This window comes from Hirsutella rhossiliensis (genome assembly GCF_020360975.1).
Source record: "Hirsutella rhossiliensis strain HR02 chromosome Unknown scaffold00001, whole genome shotgun sequence".
In the NCBI taxonomy this organism is placed as follows: domain Eukaryota; kingdom Fungi; phylum Ascomycota; class Sordariomycetes; order Hypocreales; family Ophiocordycipitaceae; genus Hirsutella; species Hirsutella rhossiliensis.
Window position 1 is genome coordinate 10,562,760 of NW_025408667.1, and position 14,850 is coordinate 10,577,609.

Below are 14,850 nucleotides of genomic sequence, written 5' to 3' on the forward strand. Positions count from 1 at the left end.
TTTTCCTGGTACAGGTCTGCAGTTGATCTGGCTCGGGCTCGGAGTTTGGAGGCGGATCCTCCGGGCCAGCAACAAATATCGTGTCAAGTGGCTCCGGGGTTTCCTTAGGGGAAAGCAATTGTGCTACCTCGTCTTGGAAGCGCACGCGTTTTTCAGGGGCGGACTGAGAAACCATCTGATCGTTGGGCTCCTCATCCTCTGACTCAGAGTCAATGTGCTCCGGGAACAGGATTTCTGGTTCTTTGGTAACCAGGGGAATGTCTCCAGCAGATTTCTGGTAGACCTGTGATTCATCGAAAGTGACATCGCGGACTCGGCGGACTTCCGAACGTGATGGAATCCAAATGCGGTAGATGTTATGGGAATCGTATCCCACGAGATACCCAATCTCGGCGTGTGGTTGAGTCTTCAGATCTCTCTTCTGAGTGCCTTGAAGCGCAGTGGTAGTTAAAGGATAGGCTTTGCAGCCATATGCCTTCAGGTGAGTGATGTCGGGTAAAGGATTCGCTGAGTAACCGGTGTCTCGGTTGTTGTCCCTAAGCCACTCGTGTAGCCTTTGGAAGGGAGTCTTCCAGTTCTCGCGAAGTTGAGGTGACCGGTTGTATAGGTAGGTGGCGGCGGTCCAGGTCTCAGGCCACATATCATCATCGAGATTCGCCTCGACGTGCATGTTCCGAGCCCTTGCGCCTATCACCCCAGAACGCTCGGCAGGGCCGTTCTGTGCCGGTGTGTGAGGAGCAGTAGGTTCATCCTCAATGCCCTCATCATCTATCCATGTAACGTACCCGGACTGGAGAGTCCGCGGTCGTTATCCCGGTGAACGACGCATACTTGGAGCCTCCATTGGCGCCAAATGTACGAAGAGAAGCGTGAAAGTGTTGAAATAAGGGTCTCCTGTTGACTGTTCGGAAGTGCGTAACAGAAAATGAGCCCAGAAAAGTCATCTTTGAGTAGCAATGCTACTTTCTTGCCGTTGTAACTCAGGTGCATGCTAAAAACGTCAATATAGATCCGCCAGAAAGGCCTTGGAGAAGTTGCCTTGGACGGTCTTCGTGAAACTTGTTTTTTCGCTTTTGCGAGGGAGCACACCTGACAGTCGATCGTTGCTGGGCCTTTGATCTTGCATCCAGTTGTAGTCTCGACAAGGTGTTCCAATGCAGCGGGGTTCAAGTGACCCAAACGTCGGTGCCAGAGTTGTGCCGCTTGCGGATCAGAAAGTTTGGGATCCTTTGAGGTCACGGCGGCAATAGCGGGCGGAAGGGAAGGTGGGACTGAAGTAAATTCGAGGACGTTTTGTCCGTGCATCGGGGTCGTCCTACATATCTCCCAACCATTCTTTGACACAATTCCTGTCATAAGAGTCCAATCGATGCCGGCCTTGCGGAAACGATCGGCTGATGCAACGTTGGTATGAAAGGTTGGAACGTGTAAGGCTTGGTTGAGTTGGAAAGTGCGGTTGTAGCTGACATGGATGATGACGGTGCCTCGACCAAGGATAGGCAAAAATTCCTTCCCTGAAAGAAGTCTTTCTCCTTCTTCTGCAGATTGGTAGTCAATAAAACGGTGCCGATCCCGGATTACATGGACATCTGATGCTGAATCGAGCAAAACAGAGTCTCGAAGTGGGTAGACGTATGATGTGGATGCGGCTGCCGGTGGAGGTGAGCTTAAAGTGACTGCAGCAGTTGCTGACGGTTCACCCGTACTCGGAGTGTCGTTAGTGCTAGAACCATCCTGTCGGTTCTGACTCTGCCCTCTCGAGTGTTTGAGCATTCGTTCGACTACTCCAACTAAAGTGTGGTTTCTTCTCAAGAAGCCCTTTCTTTTTAGCCTCCACATCGGCTTTCGGCTGCCAGTTGGCCGGCCGAATCGACTCGTTGAAGTAGTAGCAGTCAGGGAATCGGTGGTCCCTGCCACATACACAGGTGGGTATCCGATGTGTGGTCGAAGAAGAAGAATGATTGTTGGAAGAGGGTTGAGAGGATCGTTGGGCGTCAGTTTGGCTGGACTGCTCGCCCTGCCAAGTGGCGAACGTGCTTCCGCCCTGTCCACCCTTCTGATCAGAGGTGAGGGAATGGGCCCTCTCAAAAATAGTACTGATCTCAATGCCGTCTGGAAATCGACCTTGCCAGAGGGGATCGATGCCACAGGCTTCGTCCTCCATCTTGTTGAGCCAATAGTGAGAAAACGTAGGGTTTACTCCCGATACTGCCTTCAGGAACAGCCGAGTCGGTCTGAGGCCTTGGGCGTCGGGGATACCGAGCTGCTGTGCTTCGGTAAGGGCTTGGTGCCACTTCGTGACCCAATCTGAAATCTTGGTTCTGTTAGGCGACTTCAACGTGGAATGAAATCGGTCAAGAACGTCTTGTTCTTGTGCCCAGCTAGTGGGTTGAATCCTCTGCTTGAGGACCCTGAGTTCCTTTGCGACGTCATGTTCATAGGCAATAGTGTTGTAATAGCTTCCACAGGTCTTGACTATGTGTTCCTGTTGGCTTGCTAGAGCCTTTTGCCGTGCCTTAAAGATTGAGTACTCATGACGGTACTGAGAAGTCAAAAGCTCAAAGGTTTTGATCTTGTCAGGGCTGAGGGTTATGAGTGTTGCCTCATCCTGCAGATCTGTTGGTTCCGGTCTCCGTGGTTCTCGTGGAGCCGGGTTGAGGGGTCGACTTGGGTCGACAAAGTCCCAGATTCCGTGCGCAATGGCGAATTTCTGGATAATGCTTATTGTTGACTTGGTATGAGACATGGGCCAAGACATGTTTAGGCAGCACCTACAAGTGGTGAGTCACTGGATAGTGGCACGGACGTGCCACTATGTATATATATGTTGAGAGCTGTCAGACAGAATTGAATAGAAGTAAGTTCAATCGCAACAGGTTATGCACCCGGGTGCTTTTATTTTGCTTCCACTGCACGATTGAACTCGGCATATGAAAACACTTTTTCGTCAAGAATCGACGGTTGACAGCAAAGACCCGGCACTATGGGCAAGAAAGACTACAAAGGAACCATCCTTGATGGAAGAGACTCCTTTGACAGCTGGAAGATGGATCTTGAAGATAGCTTGTTGAGTGACGATCTTATGAGCTGCGTCACCGGTATGGCAACAGCGGAATCGTCAGATTTATCAATGCCAGGAGAGAATGCTGCGGACATTAAAAATGTCTCTCTTGCGAGAATGAAAATACGACAGAGACTCAGAGTATCGACCAGATCCACAAGAACTCAGTCAACCATCTCACCGATCCACGAGCAATTTATCAGTCCCTCGTTAAGCGATATGCGACATCGAACAAAGCACGCCTTCGACAGCTGATCCGAATGCTATACGACGTTAGTACGCAGACGAATAGAACTGTGCAGGAGAAGGTCGACGACCTAAAGCGACTTCGAGCTCAGATTAATAGCCAAGACAAGGACATTGTTATCCATGAACAGCTATTGATTTGCTTCTTGCAAATGAGCATGGACGACGCTTTTAACACTACGATCGAGATCTTGAACGCCTCGACAGAGACGTTGACAATGGAAAAGATGCAGAGCTCTCTGGAAAGCAAAGAGTTGGAACTCGTCGATACTACAATCAAGGGAGAAACCGCACAATTCGCGGGTCGTGGCCGCAGTGCATGGAACAAAGGGAACAACAGGTCCAAAACACAGGATGGCGGCGATGATAGCAAGGAGGAGTATCTGAAGAAGGCAGGGGGGTGCTGGTCTTGTGGCGGTATGCATTTCAAGCATGATTGCGCAATTTGGCACCAAACCAAAGCAGGGAAGAGCTGGCTAGCCTCTGAAAAATCGAAGGCGAGAGAGGTCATGGACAGCAAATAAAAGGCAAACGCGGTCAGGATCCTTGAAGACAGTGGTAGTGAATCTGAGAGATCTACCTACTTGCTTCCGAACACAAAAGCAACAGCCCCTCCACAATGGTATCTCGACAGCTGTGCTTCCGTCCATATCACCCCAAGGGAAGACCAATTTATCTCAAAGTTGTCCCCTACAAAGACAAGTGTTGAGATTGCAGACGGCTCCGAGGTTCGTTCAAGAGGGAAAGGAGATGTGAGGATCTTTTACATCTCACAGAAAGGAAGAGCAAGGTCGACAATAGTACGTGGGGTGCACTACATCCCGGAGGCGACGAGCAGCCTGCTATCAGTCGGTGAACTGGAAGACAGGGGAGCATGTATTGTCGTGGACTCCCCGGGGAAAACAGTCACGGTGACAAGGAATCAGGAGGAGGTGCTGTCTGGCCACAGACATAAAAAGGTGTGGCGCTTGAGCCAGACAAGAGGGCACCGAGCCCATACAATCCAAGAAAAGGATGGCGATAACGGGGTAGCGCTGAAGTCAGTCCTGAAGATGCCCGAAAGACTACTACATGCTAGGCTGGGACACCCTGGAAAGCATATGGAGGGCAAACTGAACGCCGTGATGGATGATCTCGGAGACAACTCATTCTGCCCGTCATTCTGCTCAAGCTGCACTGAGGCCAAAATGACAAGAAAGGTCTCAAGGGAGCCAATGTCTGCGGTGACAGAAAAGCTAGAGAGAGTCCATATAGATCTTTGGGGGCCAGTCGAGCTATCACTTCAAGGAATGAAGTACATGCTGACAATAACCGATCAGGCTACCGGGCGAGTTTGGGTTTATTTCTCTAGAGACAAAACGAGAATTACCGACAAGATCAAATCCTGGGTAGTTGTTGCAGAGGCAGAGTGTCGCGAGTACGGAAAAGGCGAAAAGGTCAAGGCGATGCGCTTTGATCGCGGAAAGGAGTTTCTAAACGAGGCAATGAAGGTATTTTGCACGGGGAGAGCTATTCGGATCGAACCAACAGTGGGCTACCACCCGGAGGGGAATGGTATCTCTGAGAGGAGCATGAGAACCATATCAGAGAGGGGGTCTGCTATGCGTCACGAAATGGACCTCCCGGCAGCATACTGGGAGTTTTCGAACGCAACAGCGGCCTATCTGAGAAATAGGGAGTTGTCAAGGAATGGCTAAAAGCCCATGGGAGTTATGGCGTGGAGAGAAGCCAAGATCAGGGCACTTAAGAGTGTTCGGATGTCCAGCCTGGGTATTTATTCCCAAAGAAAAGAGAACAAAGCTTCTGAAAAGAGCATGGCAAGGAGTTTTTGCTGGATACAAAGAGGAGACAGATAAAATCTATCTAGTCTGGAACCCGGCTGATAAGAAGGTCCACGAGGTTCGATTCGTGGAATTCGACGAAAGCAAGTATATGGACAACGGAATCAGCCAAGAATCGCAATCGCAGTATGACGATGAGAAAGAAGAGAAAAGGGAGCAAGGGGAGCTCACCGATGATGACTCTGATGCCGAAGACTCGGTCAGGGATAGGAATACAGACCAGGAAGCTACAGAAGCTGGGGAGGATGCCGGAGATGCAGCGGATGGAAACCCGACCGACCAAGACACTGCAGATTCGGAGGAAGAGCTCCAAGGAGACACAATCGTTGTCAATACAGGGGAGGCGGATATAACCTCTCCTGAGAGGAGTCTGCCGAAAACAAGATCCCAGATTCGACGAGAGGCCGTGGCACTCAAAAGAGCAGAGAAGCAGCGAGCAGAGCTGGAATGGCGGCAAAGAGAAGAACAGCGCATGGCAGAACGTCTGAAGAAGCGAGGGGAGAGTGGCAGGAAGGAAAGAGCCATGGTAGCGAGGACGCTTCTCCAGCCTAATACAGACCTGTACGACATCTCTATCGAGAGGTGCCTGGAACGAGAAGCTAAGCAAGTCATGGATAGTTAAGAGTAGCACTCTGCGTTTAAGGAGCTGGCAGATACCGCAGACTTGTTTGACTGACAATTGTTTTGTCCGCGGTCACAGGATGCTGCGAGTCGGGACGCCAAGCCCTAGCCAATATAGAACGTCATTACCCTCCAAGCACATTCGTTTAAGCTGTATCCTATTACCGTAGCGCGTATTAGAGCAGAGCCCGGCAGATCCTGCCACAAATCATTGCTTGCACCGATAGTTCGTCTAGCTTTTGGAGGAGGCATGTTCGATACGATCATCCCCCCACATGTATCCTCCGGCTGTAAAGTGGACTTGGATCCCGTATTCTTCGCTTTGTGCTGAAGTTCACCGCCAGGAGACCATGCTTTAGTTGCCGACCCAGGCACGACAAGCCCCTTGACCGGGGGCGTGGGTACCTTGAGAGTCTCTAGTCACGTCCGGCCCTGGCTGAGAGAATTCGACATCCTTGCCCTCGAATGTACATATACCATTACCAACATTAGCAACAAACATGGATGGGCGGGTGCTAATAGACACTGAAGTATTACGCTCTGACCGATCGCTGCTGTTAACTGTAATGGCGGCGCAGTTCATATACATCTCGCGATTTCCCAGGTGGTTGAACCAAGTCCACGCAAAAAGCATCTCACCCGCGGGGGTGTCATTGGGCAGCGTAAAGTTATACTTTGAGTCGCCCGCAACAGGACAGTTGCCAATGTAGGAGTGGAGCACCTTCCACGTGCTGCCGCGGTCGAAAGAGACGGATGCTTGGCAGCTCCCGCCATTGTGGATCGTGTTCCCTGCTATAGTCATGCTATACGATTGTCCAGATGTCCACTGAGCGACGGGTTTGCCCTCGGGAGTGCCCAGAAGTCTGGTAGAGCCTTTACAAGGGAAATCGCTACCATCCGCCTTTAGGGGCGACACCATGTTATAATCGATATCCTCAGCTGCTACATACGGGTTAAACTTGGAACGAAGCGGCGGAGGGTACTTCATCTGCATGTGGGCTTGGGCAGAGGCAGAAAGTCCGAACACTGTGACGAAGTACAGTAGTTTCATGACGGCGTTGCGAACTCTGGCTTCTTTGGGAGATCTGATGGAGATTGCTATATTTATAAAGCCGTACGAGGAAAAAAAATCTGGTTGTTCGCTTCTTGACGAGCATGCCTCCGACGCACCTGCTACGGCCCTTAGTGCCGGCATAAAACAGCAATGTTTTTCGTAGAGCTTTCTGATGTGCCGCTTTCAGTGGTTGGAAAATACCAACATCTAACGGCTGCATGATGTCTGTGGAATGAAGGGAGAGAATGACGATGATGATGTCAAATTTGATGCAGTATTCAGCGAACTCGAGAGTCGTAGCCCTGTGAAGCCATCTACATCGAGCAACCGGAAAATCCTGTCTTTCTCGTCCCGTTGGGTTGGAGGTGCCTCAACGGTCGTCATCCCAAGGTTTGGAACACGAAGATGCTCATCACAGCCAAACCACTATTCTAGTGACTTGCCGGAGCGTTGTGCTTGCGCTGAGGATGGCCAGGACCAGCGATTGATGTGCCTCGCCCATTCGAGATGTATTTGAGCATTGCTGAAGCCGGTTGGTGATTGAGCAAAGCGGACGCCACTATCAATAACAATACCGGCCCAATTCGTGGTAGGAAATGCGCGAAGATGATCCAGAGAGGGAAAGAGTCTCCTACAAAATTGATCGTGCCAATAACTGTACAGGATTCTCGATTCGACGGGTCGAGAACTCCCGCCGACTCTTCACGCGTGTGGTGCGGGTCACGAGAACGTGTACGCGTTCTCGCAATCAGCCGATCCGAATGCCGGCTTCATCTTCATTCCAAATCTCCGATGCTCCAATGCCAAACTTCTTGATAGACTCGTCGAGGTTGGAGAAGAAGTCATTTACTTCCTTAACATTCTGCGCTTCAAAAGACTTCCGTGCTCTCTCGACGGCCTTCAAGTAAGTCTTCTTGACTTCAGGGTGGCTTTGGCCCCAGCCTGCGAGCCAATTCTTAGACATAGGTATGGATGATGGATCTCGGCGCTGCCTGATTGTATTTTCGGCAGCCTCAAGCTGCTCCTTCCCCGCTGGAATACCAGTACGCTCCATCCACTGTATGTACGCCACAAGGGCGTTATCTTCATCCTCAGTCAACGCAGTTGGGCGTCCCTGACCTCGGGCAAATGGGATTTCCAAAGAACGGATGGCCCTCTCAACAGCGTCTCTATTCACTTTGTACCTAGAAGCCGCTTTGCGGATAGAAAGGGGGGTTCGTTGTGGTGTTGTGGTACGACGTAGGGCCGCTCTAGGCGGCCGGCGAGAGGCGATGACGCTCGTGCGGCGGCTAGAACATTGACATTGGGTGTCATCCTGGAATTAAGAAGAGAACAGCCTCTCAAAATCTGGTTTGGGATGGAAAATACGCGTTGACGGTAATTGAGATGGTACTCAAAAGAGAGGCGACTGTCACGGATTTTTTTGCCAACTAAAGGGCGTAAGACCTTTAAGGTGAGTGGGCTGCCGTGGCCCCACCATGCTTAGACCGACGGGTACGGTAATAGCAAATTAGACTATGATAGAAGTCCCAGCAATCTGGCTGAGTACAAATAACTACATTACATTGGTCACATCCTGTCGAGAACAGTCATTGGATATATGTGTCAATTGCATGTGCACCTGAAAGTGTTGGAAAGTAGGGTCACGATCCAGGCTGGAGGGACCAAAGGAGTGAGATGCAAGGAGGATGACCGAGCTTTTGCTGGAAGAGACTGGTTGTCTTCAGAAGGTGCTAGGTCATATCGGATTTGTCAGCTATATCTATAAGACATAGCCGTCCACTCTTCTCAAAAAGGAGGAGGAAGGCAGCAACAGAAGAACACAAGAAGACGATGCAACTTTAGTACCTCGCACTTCGCGACAGAAGGAGCGCGTTCCACTTTGCCTGCATGACGCAGTAGTCTTCGCGACACCTCGCTTCACGGACGCAACTATTCCATCAGGGACAGATGAGCACGCAGTCAAGGGGTGGTGTCGGTAATACTCTGCCCATTGGACGTGAAATGATGATTTTATTTTGTGCTCAATACTGCACGGACTTTTATACTGAGCGAGATGGTGATGGCAGATGGGCTTGCCAAAGGGGGCGGAGACGTATAGACAAGAGACGGAAGAGCAAGAGTTGAAAGCGGGACAACAAGACCCGAGCTAACCATGGCACATCTCTGTCGAGAGGTGCCTGGAACGAAAAGCTAAGCAAACCATGGATAGTTAAGAGTAGCACTCTGCGTTTAAGAAGCTGGCAGATACCGCAGACTCGTTTGACTGACTACTCCCTGCAGAAGCTGCTCTCGAAGGGTTCCCTGAACACCCCGCTACAGCACGGCCTCGTCCTTCAACAAGCGCGAAATGGCGTGGCGATCCAATGACAACCTTTCCCTCCGAACATCAGTCCCTTTCCAAGCGCCGTCATTGCACTGTAGATCATGGTTCTTGTCCACAACTGGCGGCGCACACTCGTCTGCGTTGCGACACTGACAGAACAGACCGGCGAGAATCATCTCAAGCCGCCTTGTGCTACCGTCACCTCTTGGCCTCGGTCCGTCAGGAACAATTATGGAAACAACGACCAAGCTAGGTGCCAAGTAAACACCATCAATTGACTTGTACCACACCCCTGGATAACCAGTCTTCTTCGCGCAGCTAGTGCAATGGAACAGATTGTACCCGATTCCCACATATCCGTGCGTGTATGTCATCTGTTGACATCAGATCCGTCCCGCTGGCGCACCGCAGGCAGCGGAGAGGTCCGAATCCTTGGCAATGATCTTTCGGACTGCATTTCTGGTCTTCGTCGGGCCACCATGGGCTTTATTTAGTCTTCAGCAAGCACCTTGGTACGAAGTCAGCTATTTCTGACCGTCCGTGTCAAAATATTTGGCGCTGGCAGTGGCTGTCCAATACACTTCTGTATCCATGCACTTCTGTCGCATATCAAGCTTGCCTAGAATGATTATTCATGAAGTGGCGATATTACTACGCAACGCCGCTGTTGCCTGCCAGGCAACAGCTACTGCGTAAGCAGGAAACAAGTCTTTCATTTGCATATAAAGAGCTGCACAATTCCGTGCGTTCGTTCACCCACTTCTTGTTCTTTAGATAATTCTCATCAATTGACTGATGCCACTCAGATCGCTTTGCACAATCGCTGTCATGCCAGGTGTGGGTTGTAACTACCATACCCCACCCCCCTTTCGGTAACACCCCCCCTTTCGGTAGCGCAATTGAAAAAAACTCCACCAAAAGTCTACCATTTCACTTACACGGATTGCAGCCAACTACAAATATATTCGCAAGCAGTCACTTGGAGCAGATAGAGAGTTGACTGAATTCTACTTTTTGAGGATTAAATGTTTATACAGGGCGCTGTGGTCTGTGTGAACGTTGCGCGCGAAATTACCATTCAGCCGCGTAATCTTCCTCGCCCTCCCGACCATGATTATTCTCATTATTCCTCCACCACATGTCCAAAACGACCTTAAAACGGTCTCGATGTGTCTACGTGGAGGAGGAGAAAGCAATTGTTATATCGTAAATCACAAACAACGTCTTCCCGCAGTATCGCACCACTCAAAAGTATAACATACCTCAGCAGTCTATTTCCGACAGACAAAAAGGCCAGGCAGCTCTCGTTGATCAGATACAGGCTGATAAACACTTGAGAAATAACCAGAAAGCTCGGTTTCTCTCCTTGATTGTCCTTCAAGAGTCTCTTGGCTCTATTCCCTCCCACAGACTGATCCGCGCCTGCGTGGAGACTCTATAAAGCAACCGAACAACAAGTGGACAGTGGACAGCAACTGGTCCACTAAATTCATTAATTGCCATTTGAAGATCAATAACAAGCGTGAGAGACGTTAGGAAGCCAACAGGTTTAACGCTTTCACGCCTCGGGCGGTTCACTGGTACTTCGATATCAGGACAAGGAGTATGGACGGATTAAACCGGAGAATACCGTGAATGTCAACCGGGGCGGTATTATGTCTGGCTATGGTGAGTGTTTGACTTGCCCTTCATTATTCCAACTAACCAGCCTATTTTTGCCAGGTTTGGATAGTCTTGTGGTTGGGAGTACAGACCCAAAACAGAAGGCCCTTCTGAAAGGACATCGGTCCCGCAACTAGACCTCATTTATCGAAGCCACCACCGCGGACGGCCGTGCCCTTACTTCTGGCATCATTTTCAAGGGCAAAGAACTCCAGAAACAGTGGTTCGCGACCGAATCCGGCAAAATAGCCGACTGGCATTACATTACCTCACCCAACGGATGGACGGACAACCTATCGCTATTGAGTGGCTCGAGAGAGTCTATTTGCCACACACGCGGCCCGCCGATGGTTCATATGCTAGGCTGATCGTATTAGATGGACATGACAGCCATGCAACGGTGCGTTTCCATATTTATCGCCCTAGAAATCACTGTTAACCGGGACCAGGATGCATGGATGGCCACGTGCGTTTGAACAACGCCTACTGCTGTTACCTTCCTTCCCACCGCTGTCATGGCTTCCAGCCACTGGACAAAGGTGTTTTAACGACATCCAGGCGGCGTATCGGAAAGAACTTTAGAAATTAACCTGTCTGACGGATTCTGCGCCCGTTGATAGGGTCAATTTTATTCGGGCATATGCCAAAGCACGTGAACTCGGAATGACTCCAAAGAATATGTTGTCCGGCAGGAGCGTCACTGAAAATTGGCCAATCTCACGATCCAAGGCATTGCGGCGTGCAGAAATTCACGCAGGTACGGTAGAGACATCTACAAATTCTGCGCCACTTTTGGCTCCTGATGATACACCGAAGAACCAGCCGCCACATTCGCGATTTCGGAAAGAACAAGGCTCCTGGCACTTGGAGGCATTACGCGGTGATAGCAAGAGGCTTTGAAGCTCAAGAACAAACAGTTCCTGAGCACAGCAACATAATTGCGAAGCTGGAGGCAGAAGTGGCCCGGCTGCAGAGAAGCAAGAAGAGGAGAGCAACCCCGAGCCCGAACAGACGGTTAATGACTCTCAGTGAAGCCTTGGTGGCTCAGGAAGCCATTACCCAAAGTAGAAGTCAAGAAATGCCCGTTGTGGTGAAATCTGAGACCGAGGAGGAGGTCTCAGAGGTGAGTCAGCTTCAGTGATCGAAGTCAAGGCGGCACTTGAGGCCCTTTTTGTCACCACTAGATGCGGGAGAGAGGTAAAATAGCTTCGGCATAGATAGGAGCGTTTATTCCTCTACAGAATGATATAATCTTCGTGTTTTTATTCTTATGTTCTGGTCATATTTCATAAATATGGGGCTGATACCCATTATCGATTGCAGGCCTTTCCATGTATGGAAAACCACCTTGCTTTACCATGCCCTAGGTCGTGACTCAACCATTTGTTTATTACCCTTCTAAGCGCTTCCTTTTCGACGAGTTATCGCTTTGCGAGGCGGAACTCCCCTTTCTCGATGATACAGTCGCCTCAATTTGATCACACGCTGGAGAGAGGCGAGACGAAATTGAGCTGAGACCGGAAGATGAGCAACTTGATATGAGCTCCGGTGACCAGGGAGTACGTGGTCGCACAGGGGTTCGTGCTGTCGCAACAGCCTTATGAACCGCGTTAGTCGTCTCCCTCTGTCGTTGTAGGTCCTGCTCAAGTGATCTAATGAGATCCCGCTGGCTATCAAGGATGCGGTCCTGCATCTCCTGCCTAGACACGACCTCAATTTTTTGGACGTTTGAGGGCTCGCATGGTATTGCGGAGCTGATCGCATTCTAAACCCTTAGTCTCTGCGAGAACCCGCCAGTGCTCGACAGACAGGCTATTTGGTGGAATAGGCCGACGAACCAGCGTGCAGTGTGCGAGTCTGTCGACGACATCGTGGCTTCCGCTTGGGCAATGAACAACACTCAGGGGAAGCGAGCGCTTCTTAATAGCCGACGGGGACATTGCCATTCTACTACTATATCTAGAAGTGGACGTACTTTTACCACTTCAGAGAAGCGTTGTTCCGTTCACGTATGTAATTGTCACATCATCCCTGTCAGAACTTTCCTCACAAAATAGACAGTGTGTCGCCCTTTTTGTCTCATGAAAAACTTTTCTAGAAGGGTACAATTGTACTGTACAGTAGGTACCATCAAGGATTTCGTCGTAGAATCTTGACCAGACGCAACGACAAGAAAAGCAGATACAGCAGCTTCTTGATGTCATCTTGGCCACATCAGGAAACCCCAACTCAAGGCCACGACGACGATCTAGGTCGCCTGAATCTAGCCCTCGCCCACGAGAGAGCTTTCGCGAACGCTCTCCTGTCTATGAGCCTAAAAACAAAAATCAAGAACAAATCCAACAGTTCCGCGGCAACTCTGCAGCAGAACTCTCCACCTTCTTAGGGACCCTTCAATGGGTATTCCGAGAGCACCCCCGCCACTACCGGGGCGAACAGAGAAGAATCAGACTAGCGGCTGGCCATCTCAGCCAGACACTGAGGAGAGACTTTCTGTTTGCCTTTGCCACGCGCTTAGAGACCTGGGTTGCGTCATCTGAAACCGAAGTGGGAATCGCGACGCGCGGCAGGACCTATATAAGGATGCGGGGATAATCACAGCCCGCTGGAGGAGCTCTTTAGAGATCAACAATTGCATCACTGGCCCCCGTTCTTCACTCTCTGTTTCCTTGTGATTGTGCTCCTTACAGCCTTGATGTCGCCATCGCAACGTGGTCTCGTCACAGTTTGTTGTCTGCACACACAGACTGTGAAGGAAGTGAATGAAAAAATGATCTATTGATGATCTCTAGTTACAGAAAGGAGTGCAAGGCTAGACATAGCCGATAGTCATTATGCCCATAGAACCTTCTAGAGACAGCTGGTCTCCTCTAACACAGTTGAATCTCCGTGCAGTATCGGCATAATTCACTGATTCCGAAGATTTCAGAAAATCAAGAGCCTCGTCAATCGACGCCATTGTTGTTGAGCTGTCCCGGATTGACGTTGAGACAAAATGTCGGTAGGTAGGTAGGTAGGATTTATTTCGCCCGGAGGGAGGTCCCTATAAGGCCTTTACACAGTCTAGAGTACAGTTCAGCACGTTTGTTCCTTGACTCCCCAAGCCCCACAGATCATCTTACGCTGCGCCAACCGTACCACTGTTTTGCTCCATGACAGACCTGCTTGAAGGTCAATTTCTCCAAGTGTTCAGCATCCTATTCCCAGCAACTGAAGCGCGATGTGTCGAAGTTGAAGCGTGGTTGTGTTAGTCATTGATGGTGGTTGGTACGCCGATTGTGTTCTCTCATGACGCTGTTCCCTGTTGACGGGCGGGAACCCGGGTGTGCCCTGTTTCACCAGGGGTGCCTCCAGCCGGCTTCGAACCGACCCCTCTGCGACGCAGAGGCTCCAGACGTGTCACCACTACGCCATGGAGGCCAAAATGTCGGTAGTAGTAGTAGGATTTATTTCGCCCGGAGGGAGGTCCCTATAAGGCCTTTACACTGTCTAGAGTACAGTTCAACACGTTTGTTCCTTGACTCCCCAAGCCCCACAGATCATCTTACGCTGCGCCAACCATTCCACTGTTCGCCCCACGACAGACCTGCTTGAAGGTCAATTTCTCCAAGTGTTCAGCATCCTATTCCCAGCAACTGAAGCGCGATGTGTCGAAGTTGAAGCGTGGTTGTGTTAGTCACTGATGGTGGTTGGTACGCCGATTGTGTTTTCTCATGACGCTGTTCCCTGTTGACGGGCGGGAACCCGGGTGTGCCCTGTTTTGTTTTGTTTTTTGTATTGCGCCCGGAGGGTTCCCCCTATAGAGCCACTACGCTAAGCTATAAACCTTCTGTACATGGTCCCATCTCACCTAAAGCCCCACACTTCTTTTCATCTGTTTCCAGCCTCGATCGCTGTGACATGACAGGCCTGCTTGAAGGTCAGTTTCTCCAAGTGTTCAGCGTCCTACCTTCAGCGGCTGAAGCGCGGTCTGTCACGTGGAAGGCTGTTTAATGCTTGTGTGTCTTCGGTCTGTGGTTAGTTCGTCATCTGCTGGTCC